General features: G+C 42.2%; 1 protein-coding gene across 1 annotated transcript in view; it reads right to left on the bottom strand.

Moving 5' to 3' along the window:
• The window catches only part of LOC309552593 (hyaluronidase-like), a gene marked incomplete at its 3' end in the record, with an annotated part of 34,733 nt that extends 14,824 nt beyond the window's left edge, over positions 1 to 19,909 (bottom strand). The window contains exon 1 of the mRNA XM_082253539.1: positions 19,775 to 19,909. The remainder of the gene's footprint in view (positions 1 to 19,774) is intronic.
• Between the last annotated feature and the right edge of the window lie 7,246 nt (positions 19,910 to 27,155).

The raw sequence follows: 27,155 nt of genomic DNA on the forward strand, positions 1-27,155 counted from the left end.
CAAAAATAGCCAGAAACCTGCAGGCAGAAGGTGGCGACGGCCATCTTGGTACACCCTGCGCTGCGACAAAGCGTCAAAGTGATTATATTGTGAAATAGACTATTTCACTCGGTCGCAGTGAAATAGTCTATTTCAGTTTATAAGGTGAGTTACCTGCTAAAATAGGTGTGACATTGAAGAATTGTCTAGGTGTAAGATGTCCTCTGCCACCTTCCTGTTCTGTCAGATTAGGAAACCTATTGAAATGCATAGCAGCCATGTTGGAATGCATAGAGCGAGCATGCGCAATAAGCAATTGTGTTCGCAACGTTACTTCCATTACATTTTCTGATGGGTAGCGGTATTCTGATAGAACACCGTCTCTTCCTCCTGAAACTCCTTATCTCTGCACCTCTGTAATTCAGAAGACAGGCACTGTGAAATGTGTGACACAGCATGACTTCACACACAGGTCATTATGAATATATGTCACAAAATTGAAATATGTAAATGTGGAGGATTTTTCACAAAGTTTACAAACTTTAAGATCATCCAGACTAATGGAAGTAGGCTAGAAATATTAAATATCTAATGTGGAAATTAATAGATAATATTAAATTTTGAGCATATATACACTTTAAACTGAAGAATCCCACAAAGAGTTATAGTTTCAGGCAAATCCTCTTCATTGCATAATCTGCTTAAAGGAAGAAACTCCAGGAATTCCATGTATGAATATTTTATACATAGCTATGTTGGTTCAGCGTGGACCAATGTAACTTTGTATATATTATGATTCTCTGATTGGACGAGGTGGAGAGGCAGGGCGGAGACTATCACGCTTTCCACCTTGTCCAGTCGAAGAACCCTGTTCATTCATTCAGTGCTTAGTGGCTGACATCCTATGTTCAGAATGCAGCAGGCCATCCACTCAGCACTCAGCACAGAACGCAAGTGGACATCACTGGAGTATCAATGTCTAATTCAGTGATATCCAGCTTCCAGGGACATCAGCCAGGTATAGACTGTAACTACACTATAATACCAAAAGTATTGGGACGCCTGCCTTTACAACCACATGAACTTTAATGGCATCCCAGTCTTAGTCCATAGGGTTCAATATTGAGTTGGTCCACTCTTTGCAGCTATAACAGCTTCAACTCTTCTGGGAAAGCTGTCCACAAGGTTTAGGAGTGTCTCTATGGGAATGTTTGACCATTCTTCTAGAAGCGCGTTTGTGAGTTCAGGCACTGACGTTGGAAAGAAGACGGGCTCGCAGTCTCCGCTCTAGTTCATCTCAAAAGTGTTCTATCCACTTGCTCATCCATGTCTTTATGGACATAGCTTTGTGCATTGGTCCAAATCATTTGGTGGAGGGGGGATTATGGTGTGGGGTTGTTTTTCAGGGGTTGGGCTTGCTCCTTGGTTCCAGTGAAAGGAACTCTTAAGGCGTCAGCATACCAAGATATTTTGGACAATTTCATGCTCCCAACTTTGTGGGAACAGTTTGGGGATGGCCCCTTCCTGTTCCAACATGACTGCACACCACTGCACAAAGCAAGATCCATAAGACATGGATGAGCGAGTTTGGGATGGACGAACTTGACTGGCCTGCATCTCAACCCAATAGAACACCTTTGGGATGAATTAGAGCAGAGACTCTGAACCAGGCCTTCTTGTCCACATCAGTGCCTGACATCACAAATGCGCTTCTGGAAGAATGGTCAAACATTTCCTTAGAAACGCCCCTAAACCTTGTGGACAGTCTTCCTTGAAGAGTTGAAGCTGCTTTAACTGCAAAGGGTGGGCCAACTCAATATTGAACCCTACCAGCTAAGACTGGGATGCCATTAAAGTTAATGTGCGTGTAAAGGCAGGCGTCCCAATACTTTTGGTAATATAGTGTATGTATAAAATATCTTTACCTGGAATTCTTCTGTAATGCCACAATCTCCAGGCTAAAGTATGAAAGCCAGTACTGGGGTTGTTTGTAAAGAATCAATTCTGTAGCATTACAGTTTACCCACAATATAGTCAAGAAAAAAAAATGGACAGTGCCAGGTCTTTCTAGTCTCGTGGCCTCTGCAGGGTAATTAAAGTGTTACTAAACCCACAACAGTAAAATCTGTCTGTATATGCAGTAAAGCATGCTTGTTATATTCATTGTGGAACCTAGAAGGTTAACCCTCTGGATTGTGTAAAAAGGCTGTTTGATCCTGTCTTCTCTGAGCCTCCCCTTCTTTCACTGTCCCCAATTCATCTCTTGATAGTACAGCACATTTGGAGTCACTCTGCACATGCTCAGTTTAGTGTGTATTGCTAGAAAGTTAATTTTTCCTTAGGAGGGTGCATTTGATCAGCACAGGGCCAATCAGCACTGTCCAGACAGATGGCCAGGGGTCCTACAGCATCATAGGACAGTCAGAGTAGAATGAAAGTTCCTCCTGTGAGCTTTAACTAGACACTGATAGAAGTCACAACACTGCTAAATACATTTTCTCATTAGAAGTATATATCAGTTTATATTTACTAAAGTAATTGCATTTCCATGTTCTGTGTACTGTAAATAGCCCCTGAACATGGACCATTTAGAAGATATTTATTGTACATGCAGCCGGTGATGTCACCGGTGCATTGCGCTCTGAAGGAACAGCCAACAGGGCTATTCCTTCAGAGTCCTGTGTCGTAAACGGCGGCTCCTGCCCACACATGCGGGAGTGACTTCATCACAGCTTCTGCCAATCACACAGCCTCATTCCGCACACCCAGAAGGAAGACCAGGAGAAGATAGAAGTGCCTGCAACGGTGACAGCTTAGGCTGGAAGGCTTCCTTGTCAGGTAAGTTTACCATAATGTGTTAGTTTCTGATGCATACTAGCACATTATGACATTACCTTGCAGGGTTCAAAAAATGAAAAAATTTGTGCGGTTTACTACCGCTTTAATGAAGGTGATTTACCTGGCATAAATCCAGCTTGAAGTTAAATGGATGCTCTCACTTTCTGTAATTTTTTAGCCACATAATAATAATAATTATTTGATCTTTCAGTATGAGCCACAATCCTAAAAGTATAGCAAAAGGCAAAACATTTTTTAAAGTTTCGGATGGAGTAGAGAGGGATTGGAACCCTTGTTAAATTTTCATTGCTGTCTGTGCCCCCCTTGTTAAGGATATTCATTCTCTCTATTTGTTCTGTTTACTTATATCTTCAAAAGTAAAAAGAAAATCACAAATTTTGGGTTGGCACTAGAACAGGAAATCTTCCTCTAGGAACACTAGTTCTGGTGACACCTTGGGATTCCTTCACTTTGAAGAGATTTCCTGCCACGTTCTGTTTTGGCTAGGGGACAGGAAGTGAGGGGGAATCTCCCCAATGGGACATAGATGGCAAAAAACTGACAGGAGTTATAACTCTCCCTTACTCTATCTAAAATGGATGCTATTCTCTCCATGGCAGGTAGCGTTCTTCCTCTTCCAAGAGAGGAAGTCAGGAGGAACAAGGTTCTTTTATGGTTTCCTGGGTCATTGGGGAAGCTATCCTATTGGATGCTGCCACCCCATGTGACTTAAGCAGCCATCTTGGGCAGGCAAAGCCTATTTAAGGCCCTGCCTCCTGGGTTTTGGTGCACTTTTGCCAAGTGGACAGAGTAGGGACTGGTACCCCTTCTATGAGGGACAGCAATAGTGCTTGGGAAAGGTTCCTATGGAAGAGAGTAAGTGTAGGGCCTCATCTCTTCTGGACATTCCTCCAAATAGGACCAAACGGCTAGGTTGCATTCGGTTCCCTCTCCACAGACGCTGTCATTCCAGAACTGGGAGTATGCCCTTCTGGGTGGCTTTACTGAATTGTGAACTGTTGCTGCATTTATTTTTAATACAAGTTTCTCGCACCCGCCTGTGTGACTTACTGTCTCTTCACCAAGCTGCACTCCACCTACACACCCGGGAGCCACAATTGTGCAACAGTGATCTGAAGAGATGGCATATTCAGAATGCCATCTCTTCAGAGTGCAATGTGCATTCACCATTGAATATCTCCTAAACAGTGCGCATTTAGGAGCTATTCCTTCTACATACAAGTTAGCTTTATTATAAGCTTACCCGTAGGTAAAAGTCACCAAGCGGTGTTTACTACTGCGTTAATACAATAGAATCTATATACAGCTCCCTTGATTCTAGTTAACCCTGTCCCTTCTGGCCTGGGATTCTATAGCAGTTTTAGCACAATAACCAGCATAGGATTAGAGTCAGGTTAGGCATCCAATATCCACTTGGTAGTTATAGAGGTTCAGTTGCATGACAGATTAGTCGTTTTTAGAGACCAAGACACACAGTAGATACAGTATCACCCCACGGTTTCTGCTGGTGGGAATCTGTGTTCCAGGCTGGTTGGACAATGGTTGGAGGATCTCCCAATCACTGCTGATCTTGTCTTTAGGTATCTGACACAAAGATAAATGCCACATCACAATCGTTCTCAGGGGGCCCCTAAAACTGAACTTTGCTGCAACATTCAGATGGAGGTATCTTTATTAATAACTATATATACCTGACTATATGCGCACAATTCCTTTAGGAGTCCTGTTGGACCCTTTGCTGATATTACCTGTCTGTACAGTGGATGCACTGTATGTACTATTAATAAACTTTTATTATATAAAGCCAATATTATTTTACTATAATATACTGGTATGCATCTATATACTTATGGGTAATTTTATATGCTGGTTTTGAGTAGATTACTGGTTAATTTCTGAGGGAATTAATCTCCTCTGATCACAGAGGCTCTTTTCAGGGTGGAGGCACTGCCAATTTTATCAAACCTACTCTTCCACTTGGGGGAAGGTTCTGCTTCACTCATTTACAATTTTAGTGCAATATTCTGTTTGGGGAGGGCTATTTGTCATAACCCCCCCCCCCCCTTACAAAGAGGGCTACAAATCTCTGTCTGTTTTATTTTAGCATTGTTTAATGGTTTGTGGTACATACTCTATTTTAGATATTTTAGAATATTTCTGCTTTGAAACAGTCAACCTAAACCTACAGATGTGTTTCTAGGGAAATGTGTATTATGTAATATACATTCTTCACTGCTCAATGTGTGAGCAGACAGTAAACAAAGGAACTATAAAGCTGTATCCTACCAATGTACAGCATTTAGCATTAAAAATATTATACATCTCTGTAGGGAAACCACATGTTTTATACATTGGTAGGTAGTAAGAGACTTCCTATTCCCAATCCTTTGCAGAATGAATAATAGTGATCTATCATAAAAAAAACCTCGCTGTTTCAAAATATTTATACATTTTAGTTTTTATTCTGCTTGCAACATTCTATAATTTTTTTACATCTATATTGATCAATTTGCTTAACCACCTCCCACCCGGCCACTGTACATATACAGCCGGGTGGGAGTCTCGTCCTTCTGATTGGACGTTCCTGAACATCCTGCAGAAGGAGCGAGATTGCGCCGCCGCGGGCATGCGCAGCGGCGCGATCTCGATGTGCCTATGTCCCTCGGACACATAGCAACACGTTTTGGCAGGAGGGCCCTGTGATTGGGCCTCCTGATCACATGACGGCTGTGTCCAATCACAGCCGTCATGTAATGTAAATACAGCCATTGTAACGGCTTTGATCTCTTCTTCTCCTCACACAGATCCTGTCAGTGAGGAGAAGAAGAGACGATCTGTGCTGCAACCAGGGGATCAGTGAGTTTGAAGCATTTTTTTTGCTAATTACTCACTGATCACAGGGGGGGGGGGGGTCTGTGCTGGTAATCAGAACATTGATTACTAGTGCAGCCCTGGGGGGGGGGGGGGTGCCACTAGAGCCACCAGGGATGCCCACCCATGACCACCAGGGATGCCCACCATGGCCACCAGGGATGGCAATCAGGGCTCTAAGAGTCTGCCAGTGGTGCCCTCCCTATCAGTGCTGCCCACCAGTGCCCATTATTGCCATCTATCAGTGCCACCCACCAGTGCCCATTATTGCCCACCAGTGCTGCCAATAAGTGACCATCAGTGCCGATCAGTGCCGCCTATTAGTGCCGATCAGTGCTGCCGATCAGTGCCCATCAGTGCCACCTATCAGTGCCCATCAGTGCCGCCTATCAGTGACCATCATTGCTGCCTATCAGTGCCCATCAGCGCTGCCTATCAGTGCCCACCAATGCTGCATATCAGTGCTACCTATCAGTGCCACATATCAGTGCCCATCAGTGCTGCATATCAGTGCTATCTATCAGTGCCCATCAGTGCTGCATATCAGTGCCACCCCATCAGTGCCTCTTCATCAGTGCCTGTCAGTGCGGCCTCATCAGTGCTCATCAGTGCAGGAAAAAATGTATCTATTTACAATATTTTATAACATAAACAAAAAAGTTTTTTTCGGTCTTTTTTTATTTGTGCACCAAAAAAGAAAAAACCTTGCGGTGATCAAATACCACCAAAAGAAAGCTCTATTTGTGGAGAAAAATTACATAAATTTGGTTTAGGTATAGTGTTGTATGACCGCGCAATTGTCATTCAAAATGCAACAGCGCTAAAAGCAGAAAATTGGCCTGGGCAGGAAGGGGGTGTAACTGCCCTGTATTGAAGTGGTTAAAGAATACATTAATTCACTAATTAGGTGAAAGTTGCAGAATCTGGAAGTCTGAAGCTTAAAAAATAAATAAAAAATACTGATAAGACCTATTTTTGTTTCTTCAAAATACATAGTGGGGTTTTTTTTAAACTGGAACAGACAGAAAATGGAGCAGCTTGTAGGCAGGTACAATCTATTTTCTCCACTGCAGGTGGCGCTCATCTGTAGCAGCAATGCAGGTGGAGGAGGAAGTTGAGAGGAGCCTTGTTCCTCTATGATCTCCTTGGTTGTGGAGAGGTAGCATCTGATTGGATGCTGGCACCCCATATGACCTTGGTGGCCATCTTGGGTGAGGCAGAGTCTATTTAAGGGACACGTCACCCATCTGTCAGGGACAATGCTTAGCATCAGGGAGAGGTTCCATACAAGTGGGGAAAGTGCAGGGACATGCAATCCACCCTGGAAGCCTCCCTACTTGAGTACAGACCAGCCAGACCACATTCCTTCCCTCCAGACAGATTCTGTCAGCACACCTTGGACCTGTTGCCATTACACATTGGAGTACATTCTGTGAGTGTGCCTGGTCGGGTTGTCTTTCCGCCAGGCTTGTTGTGCATTATTGGACTTTAATACAGTTCTGTTTTCTGCAGCTGGACTTTGAGTGTTTACTACTGCCAAACCATGCTGCACCTCCCCACAAGCTGTTCATGGCAGCCAATCAGCTTCTATTTTTCAGTTTGTTCAGTTAAGCTTTGAAAGTGAAAAATAGAAGCTAATTGGTTGCCATGCCTAATGCTCCAGATTCTGGCTGCTCCAGTTTTGGTAAATTCCCCTCATAATGTATATAACACAAACAGACTTACAGCGGTAGTATCCCGCTTTTTTCACTTTTAACTACAGGTAAGCCTATAATAAGGCTTACCTGTAGGTACAATTAATATCTCCTAAACCGGCACTGTGTTACAATTTTTTCTTCCTGTTCCAGCACTGGGTGTGGAGTCTTGGCATACACTGTGTGACAGCTGATTGGAGGAAAGACACAACCCCCCCCTCCTTCCATAGGCAGAGGAAAGAAAAAAACGTGCAGAGCTGTGCTGTGAATAGACAAGCTCTATGCTAATTTATCTCTATGCACCCATCCCGACACAAATTTCAAGCTGCTTTTATCTGCTGTGTTTGAGAACTTGTCAGAAGTTATCATGCTGATAACAGAGGAAAGGAGCAGCAGAAAAACACAAGACTGAGGGCTTTGGAGAAAGATAAGTAAACACTACAGGTACTGTATATGTGCCCAGGTCAGATTTCATGAATGGGGTTTCCATCCACGTTAATTATAAAATTGCTAGGTCTTTCAACTTGGACTTTTATTGCTCTATGAGTAATAAATAATAGGATCACCTAGCTGTTGCACTGGAGTACAACTATTGGCAATAATTTATTTTTTAATAGCAATACATTAAAGTAATGTCTCAAATTATGAACAGCTCCATCCCTTTCCTGAAACACTTCCCCTTTAATTCTTGTGTGTCATAACTGGTGCAAAAATCTGCAGCAACACTTCAAGTGTGTTGGGTAACTGCACGAATTGTCATTCCTTGAGGAAAGGCAGCTATTGCTAAAGCCATTTCTTGCAGTACATGACACAGGATCTTTAGTCTTTTTAACCATAGGTTATAGGCAGCTAACTTTAAATTGTGCTAATGGGTAAAATCTCCAATCCAGCAGCAAGCTCACCATTAGATACAAAATGGTAATATCAAATAAACCCAGAGTCAAGTGCACACCCATAAAACCAAAAAAAAAAAAAAAGCATGTGTATCTATAGTAGAATGTCCATGCAAACAAAGGTACTCTACCATGATTTGTAAATGAAATACAGTAATCTTCATATAGTGTAAAATTTCCTCCTGGCAAAAAAAATAAATAAAAAATAGTACACTTTGTGCTCCCTCACCAGTGCCCAGGTCAGAGGCTTATCGGAATGATATGACCCTCAAAGTGAGAATTCGTATATGCTTAAAAGTGATTGGCTCAAATCCTGGAAATACGATGTCGCCACTTCACTCCATCTTATATATCGGCAGCCACCCAGGGGAATATGCATGGAAAAATGAGAATGCTCCACATAGTGTAAAATAAATGTTATCCAATATTTTTATAAAAACAGTGCTCCGGCACTTTTTTTTTTTTTACGGACACAGATGACACTTGTGTCATCCGGTCCATATATCCGCATATCATCCCATCCATTTGCGGATGATATACGGACATAATGTATGTCTATGGGATTGCGGATGTCAGCGAATGACACCAGAATGACAACAGAACTGAAAGGTCGCAAATCGGATGTCAGCGGATGGTCATCCGCTGACACCCGCAATCCTATTGACATACATTATGTCCATATATCACCCGCAAACGGATGGGGTGATATACGGACAAACGGAACGCCCGTGTGAAAGAGGCCTTAGGCTTTTCAGCATCAGGCAACTTTTTCTCAGCTTTGTAAGATTTCCACACTGTCTTCCGTTCACTTTTGTTAAGTTTTTACCAGAGGGATGTTCAGGCCTGATATGATGCCAGTTTCCGGAGTAACTTGCTTCAAGCGGCTCTCTGAGTTCTGTCAAGCCCTGACCTGTTGTTACATGGGCCTGTAAGTGTTTGTTTTCTTACCCACCCCTCAGTTGGACTGTTTTTGTATGTCCCATGATCAAGACTAAAGATCCTGTGCTGTACAATGAGGAAAAATTATTTTTTACTTGTAAAACTGAATTTTGCCTGTAAAATCCTTTCCTTGGGATACAGATCAAGACACGGTCTACCCTCTCTGTTCATTATGATCTTGGGCTGCTGGGAGTGAGAGGGATTATATAAGGGACGTTCCTAATCCTGCTATATTTCTCCTGCTGCCCTTACCCATGGTAGCCTTCATTGTACTCATCCAGAACCAGTGGAGTGAAGGAAGGTGGAGCTGGAATCCTTTCATCCCCAAAGTTCTTCCTTCATTTCCACTCTTTTGAAGCTCACTGTATTTGTTTTTTGCTTTTCTGTAATGGCTGCCATGTTTTATTGGCATCCTAGTTCAGTGGCATGCTTCCTTCATGACTTTTCTGCCAGGCTACCCTACTTTCTCTTCTCTAAAACACCCATCATCATTTTTGGTGACTTATGCCTCGTACACACGCATCGATAGTTGGCCGCGAATTTTCGGCCAACGTCCGATCGGCCGATTTTCGGCTTGTTAGTATGATGCTTTTGACAACCGACTCCGACTTTTCGGCCGAATAAAATCTGGTGTGCAGGCTATGAAATTTTTGTTGGCCGTCAACACAACGGCCGATTTTCCGTCAGTCAGTACAGATTTCGGCAGACAAAAATCTGATGAGCAAGACTGGGCATGCTCAGAGAAGAAAAAACACACGGAAATTAAACCATCACATGACATCACTTCTGAAGTAGATTTTTGTTGGCTGAGAAAATTTGTGTGCAGTCTAGAGCACATTTCAACCAACAACACAACACTGGACAAAAGTCGAACGATCGGTCGGCCGATAATCGTTGCGTGTGTACGAGGCATAACTTCCCTGTTAATGCCAAACCCCTGTTTACCTATCTATCAATTATATGCTGACAACACCCAAATCTATCTTTTTTCTCATCAGCTCACCCTTTCAGTCTCCTCAAGCATCACTAATTTACCAACTGCAATATTAGAATAGATATCACACCACATCCTAACATTAAATCTTTCCAAAACTTAGCTCATAATATTTCCACCACCTTCCCTCTAACCTTTCCCCATGCCCACTTCTCCAACTTTTATATTGAGATCAGTAGCACAACTCTTAGTCCTTCCCTTCATGCCATCCTGGATTCTGCCCTCTCTCCTCTCTGACACACATCCAATTACTGTCTAAATATTGCCACCTTCATCCCCATAACATTTCCGAAATATGCCTGTTCCTAACAATTTGCACCATCAACCTAGTTCACTCTCTTGTTATTGCTTCTCTTGAATATTGCAACTCCCTTCTTGTTGGACTACCTTTATACAGGCTATCCCTCTTCAGTTTTTTATGAATGCTATTGTCAAACTCATACACCTTAGTAACCACTTAGTGTCCACCATTACTCTCTCTCTGCCAATCTCTAAACTTGTGTAACATATGAAATCAGTTACAAAAGAGCGCTAATAAGACAAGAGAACAATAACAAAATGTCCATATAAGTGCAATCGAATGAATCAATCTTTTAAAATAAAGTCTTTTCATCCAAAGAAAGTTTTCCCAAACAAAAACCAAACACATGGATGACTGGTGATGTGAAGTAGGTGAATTAACCTCTTACCAAAAGGCAATCCATAAACGTGACTTTAAACAAAAATACAATCTTGTGGTGACACCCAATGATGTGAATGGACTCTTACCACAATTGAGAGAGATTGGCGCATATACTGTGGTACCAGGGAATCCAATTGATCAGCCAAATAGAGTGGAATCTCAAATGGGATGGATGGATCATCAGCTTCCTGGTTGAGGGGGTCTGGAGGCTTCCAAGGATGGGATTGCCAGCAAGGAGACCACAATAAAAGGAAGGGACTGATAGTGCATTACCCACGGGTTTTTATTGATAAAATAGCTAAAAAAACACACTTTCAAGATCCAAAGAGGTAAACAGCAAATGCGGTCACGGTCGCCTGCAGTGCGATCCGGGACATGCAGCAGCACAACTTGCTCCCCCTGACGCGTTTCCACGAATAAGTCGGCTTCTGGGACTGGAGCTCCAAACTTGCTTCTGCTAAACCCCCCCCCCCCCCCCAAAAAAAAAAAAAATCAAAATTCTAACAGCAACATACAGTGCCTTCTACAACTTTGTCCTGAGCTACATCACCAGCCTCATCTCAAAATATCAGCCAAACCATGATCTTTAGTGCTACAGGACTTCTCCAAAGCCTCTCTCATCCCATGGGAGTCCCTGCCACAATGTGTGTGTAGGTGATTCCAAAAAAAAAAAAGGAATCTCTTCAGGGAAGCCTATCCACCTAAAAAAGGAACTTTTACTTTCTTTATCAACTCACCCCCACACACTTATGACCTTTTTGTATCACTTGCCCCTACCTTTTAGATTGTAAACTTTCAAGAGCAGGGCCCTGCTAGCCCTCTTGTATGAATTGTATTGTAACTGACGTTTTTTTTTTTCTATTATTGTAAAGTGCTGTGCAAACTGTTTAAACTATATAAATCCTTTATATTAATAAACAGTATTAATGAAAAAATGTGTAGCACTCTTTTGAGGGGGGGGGGGGGGTTATGACAAATTGCCCTCCTCCAAAAATGATATTGTGCTAATATTAACCATAAGTAAATAGATACACAACAGTATGTAAATAATATATACTTCATGTAATAAAAAATTAATGTTAGTACATTCATCCAATGTACAAACAAGTATTATCAGCAAAGGGCCCAACAGGAGTGTTGGTGGAATTGTACACATATACCCGTTATATACTGTATAGTCAATATAACTTTAGAAGAATGTTGCAGCAAAGTCAGGACAATTGCGATGCGGCATTCATCTTGATGCCGAAGACCTGATGATAGGGAGATCTCTAACTGTTGTCCAACCAACCTGGAATACAGCTTCTCACGTGCAGAAAATGGGTGTGACACTGGAACTCAGAGTCAGCCTGTCTTCTCTGCGTCTTAGTCCCTAGTAACTTCTAATCTGCCATGCAAGATTAAACCTTATTTACTTCTGGGCCATAGGATGCCTAACTTGGCTCTAGCCCATGCTGGTTATTGAGCCCTGAACTAAAACTAGCTATAGAATCCCAGACTTTAAAGGGGCAGTATTAAAGTTTTGCTAAACCCTTGTTCTTGGGTCCCATGCCGGCGCTCCTGGCCTCTCCCTCCTGCCGAGTGCCCCCACAGCAAGCAGCTTGCTCCAGGGGCACCCAAACAGATGCACTGCTGAGCTGCGGTTCTGTGTGTCCATTTACACATGGAACTGTGACTTGGCCCCTTTATCTCCTGATTTGCTCACTAGCTGTGATTGACAGCAGCGGGAGCCAATGGCTCCCGTTGCTGCCAAAAGCCAATCAGGAGTGCTAGTCCCCGGATAGCCAAGGTTCTCCGGTTATTGTGGACATCGCTGGATTGAGAGGGGGCTCAGGTAATTACTTGGGGGTGCTGCTGCACACAGAATTTTTTTTACATACAGCTAGGTAACCACTACACATGCACACTGTATCTTAGACTTAGCTATCTGTTATAGTGCATGCGAGATACATACCAACAAGGGGACAGGTATACCTTTGTCATCAGTCTAGATACTGTTTGTGTGTGTATATATATATATATATATATATATATATATATATATAAAAAAATACAGTATATATATCTATATCTAGATATATCTATCTATCTATCTATCTATCTATCTATCTATCTATCTATCTATCTATCTATCTATCTATCTATCTATCTATCTATCTATCTATCTATCTATCTATCTATGTATATATATATATATATATATATATATATATATATATATATATATATATATATATATATATATTATCTATCTATCTATATATATATATATATATATATATATATATATATATATATTGTCAAAAGTATTGAGACGCCTACCTTTACAAGCACATAACTTCTTTAATGGCATCCCAGATCCCAGTCTTAGTCTATATGGGTTCAATATTGAGTTGGCCCACCCTTTGCAGCTATAACAGCTTCAATTGGTCCAAATCAGTGCCTGACCACATAAATGTGCTTCTGGAAGAATGGTCAAACATTCCCATAGACACACTCCTAAACCTTGTGGACAGCCTTCCCAGTAGAGTTGAAGCTGTTATGGCTGAAAAGGGTGGGCCAATACTTTTGACAACATACTGTCTATACACATCCAAAAGCTTTGGGCAGCAATTGGAGTACTTGCCTAATTACCTGATTTACTTCCTCCCTCTGGGGTTTCCAATCCAGCCACACAGGAAGTGATGTAAATATAAAACTCAGTGACATTCAAGCTGTATTAAACCCAAAAGCAAACATTTATTATATTGCAGCTGAATAATTTTAAGATGTGTTTGGCTACATTTGTTTTTATTTTTAGGCTTTCTTTCCTTTATTTTCATCTGGCGATCCAGCCAGTAATTGTAATGTTTATCAACAGAACAAGCTCTTGTGCAAATGTTGCATTTAGAGTGTTAGGATAAACCATTTACCACTAATTAAGGTGCTTACAATGATCAGCTTTTATTTATTTACGTAAAACTTTATTTAAATAGGAAAAAAACTGCTGCTGTAACTACTTGTGTAACTGCAGTGTGAGCAATGCTGCTGTCCAAAGGTACCCCTGTTAGTTTCGCCTTATCAGCCTAAAAAGCACAAAAACAGGACTACTTTTATGGTAAATACAGAAAAGAAAATGTGAAATGTAAAGAGCTATGGTGCTTTACATTTTGGAAGGAAGCAGAGTAAGTAGCAGATACTTTCTATTATGGTATTTTACATTTTGGACTTTAAAGCACGTGTTGAGTGTTAGGTAAAGAATGTATAAAGCAAGCACTTACCAAATTACTAAAATAAATATATCCATCAAGCTTGAGGATATCTGTCATTCATGTATTTCAAGTCACTGTAATTCCATTTATTTATGAATCTGTTAAACCGATGCTTTAAAAGAGTATGCAGCAAAAATCTTTCTACCTAGATCACAGTGTGATGTAAAATAGTTTGAGTCAGTGAGAACATGTCAGGTTATTTATTGCATTTGCATGCACAAATCCCTAGACAACAAGCACAAAAGCATGAGTCTGATGTTGTAAAAAGCTGTAGCAGGAATTTTTACTGCTGCATCACCATTGACACATTTATTTGTCTTTCCAAGCTACCAATAGACAAAAACAATGTATACAATAATATAACTAAGCCGGCCATAAATGGATCGAAATTTGACTAGTTCAGCAAGGACTGACGCATTTCGATCCCTGTATGGTCAGGGTGGTTGTACACAGGTCAATCTACCAATAGACTTCTGTATAACTGCCTTGTTGAACACTTGCTGCTCAATCAGCGCCGCCTGCTATAGCCTGCAATGCTGATCAGTGTATTCTGACAGCAAGGTAGTCTCCGTGCTGTCAGACTACAAGGAGGATTTCCCCATCTACACCAAATGTGTGGATGACAGAATCATGTCATTTTTTTTTTTCATTCAACCCGCTGGTTGAGCAAAAAAAAAAAAAAAAAAAGATAAATGATTTACAATGAGAATATCGGACAAATGATCAACTGTTTTTTTGTGCAGGCTAGTCTCATATCAAAAAAGTAACTAAAGTTACAAAAATTCTCATGCGACAGAATACAAATTCAGATTCTGATGTATTGTATTGGAATGTATTCTTTCATTTCCGAGCATGCTTAATTTTGCTCTTACAATTTTTTTCGGGTGAAAACTGTGCTGATTAACCACTTTACCACCGGAGGATTTTGCTGTCTTACGTCCAGGCCACTTTTTGCGATTCGGCGATGTGCGACTTTAACTGACAATTGCGCGGTCGTGCGACGCTGTACCCAAACAAAATTTACGTCCTTTTTTTCCCACAAACAGAGCTTTCTTTTGGTGGTATTTGATCACTTGTGTGATTTTTACTTTTTGCGCTATAAACAAAAAAAGAGCATTTATTTTGAAAAAATAACAATATTTTTAACATTTTTTTATATGAAATTCCCCCTCCCAAAAAAAATGTAAAAATCTAATTTTTTTTAAATTTTTGGCCAATTTGTTTTCTGCTACCTATGTTTGGTAAAAAAAAAAATCACAATAAGCGTATTTTGATTGGTTTGCGTAAAAGTTATTGCGTTTACTAACTAAGGGAAAGATTTCTGTAATTTTTGGTGTTTTTTTTTTTAACGCGTAATGGCGGCGATCTGCGATTTTTTTTGCGGGCCTGCGACATTGCGGCAGACAGATCGGACACTTGACTGACATTTTTGACAATTTTGGGGATATCAGTGACATTTCTATAGTAATCAGTGCTATAAATATGCACTGTTACTGTAAAAATGACACTGGCAGGGAAGAGGTTAATTTTATTGGAGAGGGAGGGGTTAATGTATGTCTGGTGCTTACTAACTTGTGTGGGGGGAGGTGACTGAGTGACACAAGGACAGATCGCATGTTCAGCTATGCTGAACACTGCAATCTGTCACTCCTTGTCAATTGGGAGATCCGCCCGCTTTGTTTACACAAGCGGGCGGATCTCCAAACTCGATTCCCCGACGATCGGGGAAGAGCGGCGGCGATCGCCACCGCTCCTCCCCTGGCCCGACTCCCGCTGTGACTGAAAACAGCGGGAGCGCGCCTCTGGCGGTGCGCGAGCGCCGCCTACAGGGGGAGGAGTCCAGCGACGTAGGTCTACGTCGCTGGACGGAATCGAGCCACTTTGCCGCAGTACGGTCAACGTGACCGGTCGGCAAGTGGTTAAACAAAACTTGTACAATCTGGTATGGTAAGAAAAATATTTTTGTGTTTGTCCCTTCAAAAAATTTGGGATGAACTATTGTGATCGGCTCTCGAACGTTGTGTACTATCGATCCAATTATTGTATGATCGTGTGTACTAGGCTTAAGTCCCAGTTCACACATATGCGATGACAAACATCACATGTGATTCGGAGCGCACTGCTCTGCAAATCACATGCGATGTCTGTGCATTTGCATCGGATTCGGACACAACTCGCACAGGACCCTTTTTTGGGTCTGCACCAGAATCAGATCGCATGGGTGTTGCAATATGCAAACTGATCTGGGGGTGTCGTTAACTCTGTATTGACACCCCCAGCGATTCCCATATGGCAGTGTGAAACGGCCTACGAGTTTGAATGCGATTCTGGAACCCGCAGTGGATTCACAGGGTTCCGGCATTGCATTTGTGTGAACCGGGACTAAAGGGGTTGTAAAATCAGAAGGTTTTTTATCTTAATGCGGCAGGCAGCCCCTCCTGCCTGAACTGACGTAGCTCTACATCGGTCGCGCACATGCAGCTAGGGGGCTTCCGCCCCCACTCGGCAGCAGGGACTCCAATGCATGGGGCAGGTGGCTCCGATTGCCGCCTGCCACCCACGATCGCTCCCCGCTGAGAGAGAAGAACGGTCATCTGTTGTAAACACAGCCGACCGTTCTTCTCCCTGGAATGATCACAGTGCGCCTGTGATCCTTTTATATAGGATCACAGGTCTCTGTGATCATTTCAAAAGAACAACCCCCATACAGTTAGAAACACCCCCCTAGGTACATATTTAACCCCTTGAATACCCACTGTGCTAACCCCTTCCCTGCCAGTGTCATTATTACAGTAACAGTGTCTATTTTTAGCACTGATTACTGTAGTAATATCACTGCTCCCCCCAAAAGTGTAAAAAATGTCAGTCAGGGGTCCGATCTGTCCGCCGCAATGTCGCAGACCTGCTAAAATTGCTGCCATTACTAGTATAAAAAAAAAAAAATGACATAAATCTTTCACGTGGTTAGTAGATGCAATAACATTTGCGCAAACCAAACAAAATACGCTTATTGCATTTTTTTTTCCAAAAATATGTAGCAGAAAACAAATTGGCCTAAAATGTTAAAAAACATTATTTTTAAATTTGTTTTTTTTTTTTTGGGAATGGTATATAGCAGAATGTGAAAAATATATTTTTTTTTCAGAATTGTCTCCCTATTTTTGTTTATAGCGCAAAAATAAAAATCGCAGAGGTGATCAAATACCACCAAAAGAAAGCTCTATTAGTGGGAAAAAAGGACATAAATTTTATTTAGGTACAGCGTCTCGCGACTGCAAAATTGTCCGTTAAAGTAATGCAGTGCCGAATTGCAAAAAATGGCCTGGTCTTTAAGGGGGCAAATTCTTCTGGTCCAGAAGTAGTTAAGATAAAAAGCCTTCTGTGTATAGCAGCCCCCCCCCCCTCAGCCCCCCTAATACCTACCTTTGCCCCCTCTCTATCCAGCGATGTCCACAAATGCCTAAGCTGTCCTCTCTCCTTAGCTGAGACACAGCTGTGGGGCCATTGGCCCCCACTGCTGTCCATTAAACTAAATTAGCCAATCAGAAGAGAGAGGGGGCAGGGCCGAATGGCAGCTCCGTGTCTGTATGGATGCACAGAGCTGCAGCTCGGCTCGGGTGCCCCTAAAGCAAGCTGCTTGCTGTGGGGGCACTCAACAGGAGGGAGGGGCAGGAACTCCATCCAGGGACCCGAGAAGAGGAGAATCTGGGCTGCTCTGTGCAAAACCACTGCACAGAGCAGGTATGTATAATATGTTTGTTTTTTTAATAGAAAAAAAAGAGACTTTACAATCACTTTAAGTCTGGGTTTACACTATTGCGAACACAGACATCACATGCTGTGCAGATCACATGCAATGTCTGTGCAATGCAAATTCAGCCATACAACTCGCACTCGCATTGCATTCCCACAAAAATGCTGCAGGAACCTTTTTTCCCCGCTCGGGAATCGGATCGCATGCGTTTTCACACCCATGCGATCCAATTCACAGTTTGCAACTGATCTGGGGTTGTCATTAACTTTGTATTGACACAAGCAGCGGTTCGCAGATGTCAGTATGAACTGCCTGCGAGGGAGATGCAATGTGGGAAACGGCACTGGAAGAACATTCCCCATCCATTTAAATACCTATAACATACATTTCCTGGATCGTTATCTAACTTTCTTATCAGGCTTATACATACCAAAGACATTAGAACCACTCCACTTAAAGAAAAAAAAAACTGTGGTTTTAACTAAATCTATGCAATGCAATTCATGATGAATTGTTAGAACTGCACTTTTCACTGTAATTAATAAAGTCAACAGTGAATATGATTGAACAAATGTTAATAAACTTATTATATGATCTTCATGCCGTCATAAGCTAAACAAAAGCCTTATATGTGACTGATATACAATAAACGTATTGAATTGTATTGTAACTGTATTGTCTGCTCCCATGTTGTAAAGCACTGCAAAAACTGTTGGTACTATATAAATCCTGTATTATATTAATAATAATACTTTTAAATAAGAACGTTTTAAATATCTACTGAAAATATATTTAAATTCAGGAATATTATTAAAAATAAGCTGATATATTTTCTAAGTGTTTTTTTTTTTTTTTTTAGGAATGCCTCAATATAAAATGTATTTAACTTACTTTATCACGTCAGTAATTTAATAGTAAAAAAGCACATTAATGTGTAACACATGGCTGTAAACAGTTGCAAGAGGTAGGAATTCCAAGAAGCAATGACCCCTGTGGCTATGGCCATGTTGAAGTCATTAGTGGTAACACTAATGGGAACTGAAGAATTTGCCCATGTATTGCAACATGCACTACCAACTATCGCAACAACAAAAACATACAGTGGATTCTTAGCAAGAAAAATATACAACTTCACACTTCTCTTATCATAATACATACAATATACAGAAAGACACTGGCGGAGTAAAATTGCTATTAAAGAATATTTTAAAAATGCAGCTGCATGCTTTGATAATTTGAATATAAATAATAATATAAATAATACTTTAATACTTTGAATATAAATAAAACATTTTTTAGTAACCTGTTGCCTACAAAATAGCATTTGGAAGCCCAATGTGTTAATTAGACAAAGCAACAAGCCTACACTACAACAGTATAAGCGCCGGTTCACATTACCGCGACGCTACTTGCAGGGGCGACCTCCGAGATCGCGGTGCGAGCAGCGCGCCGCGACCTCGGAGCGGCCGCCACGGACTTCATAACATTGAAGTCTATGGCGGTCGCCTCCTGGTCGCCCCAAAGAAGCTCCGGACCCTTTTTCTAGGTCGGAGCGACTTGTGTCACTCCTATTAGAACGGGTCCGCAGCTTCCCTATGGGAGGCGACCTGTGAGGCGACCAGGTCGCCTCACAGGTCGCCCCAGTGTGAACCGGCACTAACACATGATGGGCTTAGATCACAAAGCGAATGTAGCAGGTTTAGTAAATATTTTAAATAAAAGTGACAGTTATTATCAGCTAGGTCCAATGAGGATTAAAAATAACAATGCCTAGAGAGCATTATCCCTGTGTTAAAGCTTTGTGAATTGAGCCTTATGTGTGATACGATTGCAAAAGATGAATATCTCACAAACTCACCTTTAGTGGAGGATGATGGAAGACTTGGCAGGGATTGTGCTCTCTGAGCTTACAGTGCTCTAGTCCTTGTCATAAGGGGAGAGCTTTAATGAAATCCAACTGTACAAAAAAAAAAAGCCCACTTGTGGAGATCAGATTTCAAAGTGGCCTTCTGTGACTAATAAAAGCTTGTTGCCTCTAGTTCTCTTGTGCTAAACACTTGGACTTACCCAATATTGACAGCTATTCTTACTAACGCTATTTACATTTTCCTGTGTATCTCAGCTATGTCCACAGTTTAGGTGAACACAATTTTTATTACAGCTACGAATAAATTAGGCTTTTTGGAGAAAAATGTAGAAGGAAGATCCTATTTGGAAAGCCACACCGTCTTGTCCTATGTCTTCTAGTATGTAAATTAATCATATCCACATTTGAGAAATGTAAGCAGCCTTTGTACTTTGCGGTGGTAATAAGCCATGTTTTATTTATTTTCCACAAATCACTAGGAATGCTTTATACTAAGGGGGTGTCTTCAGTATATTACAAAAATGTATAGAACATTTGATCTTGTTTTTTTTTTGTTGGTGTTTTCCCTCATTTCCTCTTTAACTACTTCCCCTCTAGAGCAATTTTTTTTTCATTTTTTGCGCACATGTTAACCACTTAAGCCCCGGAAGATTTTACCCCCTTCCTGACCAGGGCCTATTTTGTGATTCGGCACTGCGTGACTTTAACGGACAATTGCGCGGTCGTGCGACGCTGTACCTAAACAAATTTGACGTCCTTTTTTTCCCACAAACAGAGCTTTCTTTTGGTGGTATTTGATCACCTGTGCGATTTTTTGATCATGCGCTATCAACAAAAAAAGAGCGTCAATTTTGCACAAATAACAATATTTTTCACATTTTTTTTATATGAAATTCCCCCCCAAAAAATGTAAAAATCTAAATTTTTTTACTTTTTCGGCCAATTTGTTTTATGCTACATATGTTTGGTAAAAAAAAATCGCAAAAAGCGTATTTTGATTGGTTTGCGCAAAAGTTATCGCGTTTACTAACAAAGGGAAAGATTTTTGTCATTTCTGTTGTTTTTTTTTTTAACCACTTGCCCACCGCTCACATTGAGCGTACTGCGGCAAAGTGGCACGATCCCATCCAGCGACGTAGACCTACGTCGCTGGACTCCACCCCCTGTAGGCGGCGCTCGCGCGCCGCCGGAGGCGCGCTCCCGCTGTTTTCATTCACAGCGGGAGTCAGGCCAGGGGAGGAGCATCGGCGATCGCCGCCGCTCTGCCCCGATCGTCGGGGAATCGAGTGAGGAGATCCGCCCGCCTGTGTAAACAGAGCGGGCGGATCTCCATAGTGACAGGGACTGACAGATCGGAGTGTTCAGCATAGCTGGACATCCGATCTGTCCCTGTCTCACACAGTCACCTCCCCCCCCCCACACGTTACTAAGCACCAGGCATACATTAACCCCTCCCTCTCCAATAAACCTTCACTGCCAGTGTCATTTTTACAGTAACAGTGCATATATATAGCACTGATTTCTGCAGTAATGTCACTGGTACCCCCAAAAGTGTCAAAAATGTCAGTCAAGGGTCCGATCTGTCCGCCACAATGTCGCAGTCCCGCAAAAAAAATCGCAGATCACCGCCATTACGCGTTAAAAAAAAAAAAACACCAAAAATGACAAAAATGACAGAAATCTTTCCCTTTGTTAGTAAACGCAATAACTTTTGCGCAAACCAATCAAAATACGCTTATTGCGATTTTTTTACCAAACATAGGTAGCAGAAAACAAATTGGCCAAAAATTTAAAAAAAATTTGATTTTTACATTTTTTTGGGGGAGAATTTCATATAAAAAAATGTAAAAAATATTGTTATTTTTTCAAAATAAATGCTCTTTTTTTGTTTATAGCGCAAAAAGTAAAAATCGCACAGGTGATCAAATACCACCCAAAGAAAGCTCTGTTTGTGGGAAAAAAAGGACGTAAATTTCGTTTGGGTACGGCGTCGCACGACCGCGCAATTGTCAGTTAAAGTCGCACAGCGCCGAATCGCAAAAAGTGGCCTGGACGGAAGACAGCAAAATCCTCCGGTGGTAAAGTGGCTAATGAGTAATGGCGGCGATCTGCAATTTTTTTTTTGCGGAACTGCGACATTGCGGCGGACAGATCGGACCCTTGACTGACATTTTTGACACTTTTGGGGTTACCAGTGACATTACTGCAGTAATCAGTGCTATACATATTCACTGTTACTGTAAAAATGACACTGGCAGTGAAGGAGTTAACTGTATTGGAGAGGGAGGGGTTAAGTGTGTCCTAGGGGCATGTTTCTAACTGTGATTGGCTGTGGCTACTAGTGTAAGAACAGAGATCAACAATCCTACATAGTATTACCGTCTGATCTCCATTCCTACACAGGGAAGAATGACAGGCGGCTTTGTTTACATTAGCCGCCTGCCTTTCTTCCGGTGTAACGGACGATGGCGAGTGCCCGGCGGACATCAGGTCCGCCGGGCACACGCGCGGGGGGGTCCGTGACCGCGTGGGAGCGGGAGCGCGCCTCCGGCGGCGCACGCTCGCTCCCTAGAGCCTCACAGGCTAGCGACGTAGCCCTACGTCGCTTTGCCTGTGAGGGGCTGACTGCCGACGTAAATAGTCGCGCGGCGGTCGGCAAGCGGTTAAAATCATCATTATTAGCTTTAAAATTACTAATCCCCCACCAAACATTATATATTTTCTGAATACAAAGGTTTTGTAAAATAAAAATATGGCCCATTTTTTTTTTTTTTTTATGTTGCACAATATTTGGTAACTGTTTACAAAATCTATATTTTATCTTTAACTGCTTAGAAAATCTATATTTTCAGGAAAAAATATGACGATGAGGCAGTGTTGAGTAAAAAGATACCAAATGTTTCAGGCCTTAAAACGGCATGCACCCCTGTAAAATCGTGGTACCTAAAATTACAATAGCTTAAAATGCCATTACATCTCATCTATTTAAACTTAATCATAAATGGGGGACCTTGAGTTATTGTTCTCACTCTAGTGTTGCAGCGATATGTCACATGTTTGGCACAATTGTTTGCATGCGTTCTCCTTGCATGCGTTGCATTCTTATGTGCATGCGTGGAGCAATGGGGGTGCTTTTAAAGCATATCTCCGGTCACAAAAAAAAAGTTTTCTATGTAGGGCTTAACTTCTTGTTTTTGTCAAGGAGAGAGAAGAAAGGAGATTGACTTAGCTAATCCTATGATCGCCCAGCATAAGACCGTAACAACCCCCCCCCCCCCTCCCTCTGCCAGCGGTCTTGAGTTGTGGACTGTTCTGATGTCACCAAGCCCGGAGCAGGCTTCATGGACCAGTAACAGTCCACTGCTGGACTGTGGGGGGGAGAGCCCTCTTCTGATGAAGCGAAGGATCTGGTGAGTATAGGCTTTCTTCTCACCCCTAGACAAAATGAGCAGTTCATCTGCACAGTTAGGGCACAGCCCCACTCAGGGTCGTGGATAAGGGGGTACCACTGCTGCCAGGGGGGCCCAGGCAGCAGGGTGAATCAGATGTGGGCAGTGGGGGTGATTGGCATGGCGGGGGGGGGGGGACTACTGGAACCGATAACCTGTATGGCTTTCCCTGCAGTAACTAAAAGCTGGCTTCTTCTCCTCCTCCGCCTTTTGGCTTTCAGCTGCTGCAGAGAAAGTCAAACAGGGGTTTGGCTCCAGTAATGTTACCCCACCACACCGATCACCCTCCCTGTGCACCATACATTTCCCCCTGCTGCCCAGGCCCACCTTTGCTCCCCCTACCCCCACAGTGCTGCCGGCTTCCCTCTTCTCCTTCCCACCTGCAGCTGCAAGCACACAATAGGATCCTTCAAGATGGAGAGTGGGGGAAGGGTCTAGTAAATATGTCATATTTTCCAGCCCCTTCCTTTCCTGAATGAACACAATGAGTGATCATAATTGATCACTCACTGTGTTCATTCATAACTGTGAAAAGTGAAAGTGATGGCAGTACAGGGCCCTGTGTCAGGCAACGCTGTGTCTTGGCCTAGGCCGACAAGGCCCAGGCCTAGGGCGTCACTGTGCGGGGGGCGGCAAAAAAGCCGCCCCCATGCATGAAAAAAATTCTCCTCCTGAGTCCCGGCTCCGCCTCCCGGACTAAAACAGTCCCCGGGGGCCGGCGGCTTGCCGTAACGCCAGTGTTATGGGGCGTAATTGGCAGAGACTAGTGGCCAGATCATCCAAACTAAATGCAACTGGCGAAGGCGGAGCCTAATGCTCCACCTACCCTCCTCCGTGGCATCCTAACTTCCTCCTGCCTCGGGTGTTGTAGGAGAGAGGAGGACGAGGGGAACCCCCAGGCCTGAAACTTCCCATGAAGCAGTAATTCTCATTGTGCAGCCAGCATGGTGTTCTCTTCCTGGGTCTCTGTGGTGTCCAGAGCTCAGAACGATGATAAAGGTGAGTGCCATGCTGTAGCTGTGTTTATTGTACAGTTCAGGGATTTGGGAAAGTTTTTCTGTCCTAAGGAAATGGGTATCAGTGCCTCCCCCGATGTTAGACTAGTCCCACCTGCAGGGCAAAGCAACGCCTGTCATTTGGTGAGAACTGCTGTGACAGCTCTTGGTACATATAGCACCTTGCTTTACTTTTCCATTACTCCTTATACATGGGATGTGAGTTTAGCTACAGATCCACCATTTATCATTTTTCATGGTCTATTTCCAATATTTAGTTATTGCTGAGATTGCTGTTAATTCATTGATTAAATGATGTGAAAGTTAAATTGCAGACTGCAATTTAAGCAGCGCAAATTCCTCATGTTAAATAACTCTACAAAAGTGCACTCGTGCAATAGTGGATCTCAGTAAATATATAAAAATGGTGAAGTTGATCACTCCTATAATAAATAAGTAAATAATAACTACATTTAGTGAGTTTGTATTTCTTCTATTTTTGGTGGTGTTTGGAGGGTACCACCATCACTATCTCTCGGTCTAATTTTCATCTGCACGATAGAGAAGCTTAATCACACGGCTGAAATCCATACTGGAATTCACTTTGCACATGGGTTATTTTTTTCTGGACTATTATTGTATTTTTCCAGGACTATTATTAAATATTTATCACGGTTTTCTGCACTATAGCACTTTATATTGCAAGCACTTGTTATTGATTTTTAATGGATTGAGTCTATGGTCTATTTATTCACAACCTAATTCAGTTTGTACCCACAACTTTAAGCTTATTTATTATAGGAGTGATCAACTTCACCATTTTTATATATTTATATATATTTTTTTTTATATATTTACTGAGATCCGCTATTGCACGAGTGCACTTTTGTAGAGTTATTTAATTTGCGGAATTTGCGCTGATTAAATTGCAGTCTGTGATTTAACTTTCACATGGTCTACTACCCACAGGGTCTTGAAGCAGCAGCGATTCCCCTCTTAATTTGGGTATTTTGGGTTCTTTTGTTTTGGCGCGAATGTTTCTTTTTATTTTAACATTGATTAAATGCAATTGGAGACCTTTATTGGGGCAATATGAGGCTGCATTGATGGGCACTGGTGAGGCTGCATTGCTGGGCACCAATGAGGCTGCGCTGATGAGCACTGGTGAGGCTGCATTGATTGGCACTGATCAGGATGCGTTGATGGGCACTGATAGGCTGCAGTGATGGGCACTGATGAGGCTGCACTAATGGGGCGGAACTTATGGGCACTGATAATGCTGCACTGATGGGCACTTATAGGCTGCACTGATAGGCTGCATTGATGGGCACTGATAGGCTTAATTAATGGGCACTGTTGAGGCACAGATGACAGGGCGTGTCTCAAACAGGAAGGGGTGTGGCATTGACAGGAAGGGGTGGATCATATTTAAATTAGGGGGTGCACGAGTTTAGTCAGGCCTAGGGCAGCACAAAACCTAAATACACCACTGGTGTCAGGTTTTCTGTATGGGGCCCTGTGAATTCTAACAGCAGCCCCGGCCCCACTGCATGGGAAAACCTTTTTTTTTTTGCCAGGAATTGAGCTTTACTTTTTTTGTTTAACATTTTTTTTTTTTTTTTTTAAATTATGATTTTAAAACCAGTTTTTTTTTTTTTTTTTTTTTTTAACATTTAACATCATTGCTATCACAAGGGGGCAAATAAGCCCTCTAAATGATAGCATGGGCAGGTGAAAGGTACTCTTTATGGAGACATCAGAGGTCTATTAGACCCCCTATGTCTCCCTGCCCCTTACTGATGTTGATCAAGCACAGACTGCACTTGATTGACTGTGCTCCAAACTTTCTAGCCTTGATTCTGACAGTTGTGAAACTGGAAATGCCCAGAGATGGTTCAAAGCTCACATAGGATATCTGGGAACAAATGTTTTCTGATCTCTTCTTGCTCTGCATTCTGGCATTATCTGTTGAGGTCCAGGGAGCGAGAGAGCTTAGTTATGAGACTACCAAACAAGTTTTCACATTTTACCTGTGTATGGCCAGCTTTAGTTAGTCCTGCCATCCTAAATGGGACAACAGACAACAGGAATAAAAACCTGACTGCGGTTCTAAACCTTATACAAATATATATTATAGGTTCTAAGCCTTATACAAACCTAAAAAGGAACACTCTTACTAATAAACCATGATAGTTGTTTAAAGACAAAGTCAAGTCAAAAGCTTGCTTTTAAACAGTAGAGGTACATGTATGTGATTTTACCTGTGATATGATTGTCTAAGGCTCCGTTCACATATTGGTGTCCCGGATCACGGGCAGAATCGCCGCGATTCTGCCCACAATCCCGAATCACAGCAAATTGCAGGAAGCCCAATGCGATTCCCATCACTTCCAACGGCACCCCAAACGTGGCGCGTTTTTGCCACGATTGTTGCCCAAGGAATCGTGGTAAAATCGCACAAACAGAATTGCGAGACACCTGTCATCCAAAAGAAGTACAAGAACTTATTTTGGGTGACGGGCATCCTGTGATTCTGTTTGCGCGATTTCACCGCGATACTTTGGGCGACAATCGTGGCAAAATCGCGCCATGTTTGGGGCGCCATTTGAAGTGATGTAAACCGCATGGGACGCCATGCGGGACGCCAATATGTACACGGAGCCTTAGACTGTGGGCTCACTGCAACTAATACAGAAAAGCACATGTGTTTTTCAGGCAGTGTTCCACCATGGATAAGAAAATGTTTCTGGAAGAGGCTATAGTGCTCCCCTCTTGCCATAGTGTGAACTTAGAAACATAGAAGAACGATGGCAGAAAAAAGTCCAAGTGGTTCATTTAATTTTTTCTTTCTGTCCTAGAACTTTGTTTTGTCCTAGAGTCTTAGAACTTGTCCTAGAAGCCCAACTCTGGTCAAAAACTTTTTTTTTT

Source organism: Pelophylax lessonae (genome assembly GCF_965119305.1).
Source record: "Pelophylax lessonae genome assembly, chromosome: 4".
Lineage (NCBI taxonomy): Eukaryota > Metazoa > Chordata > Amphibia > Anura > Ranidae > Pelophylax > Pelophylax lessonae.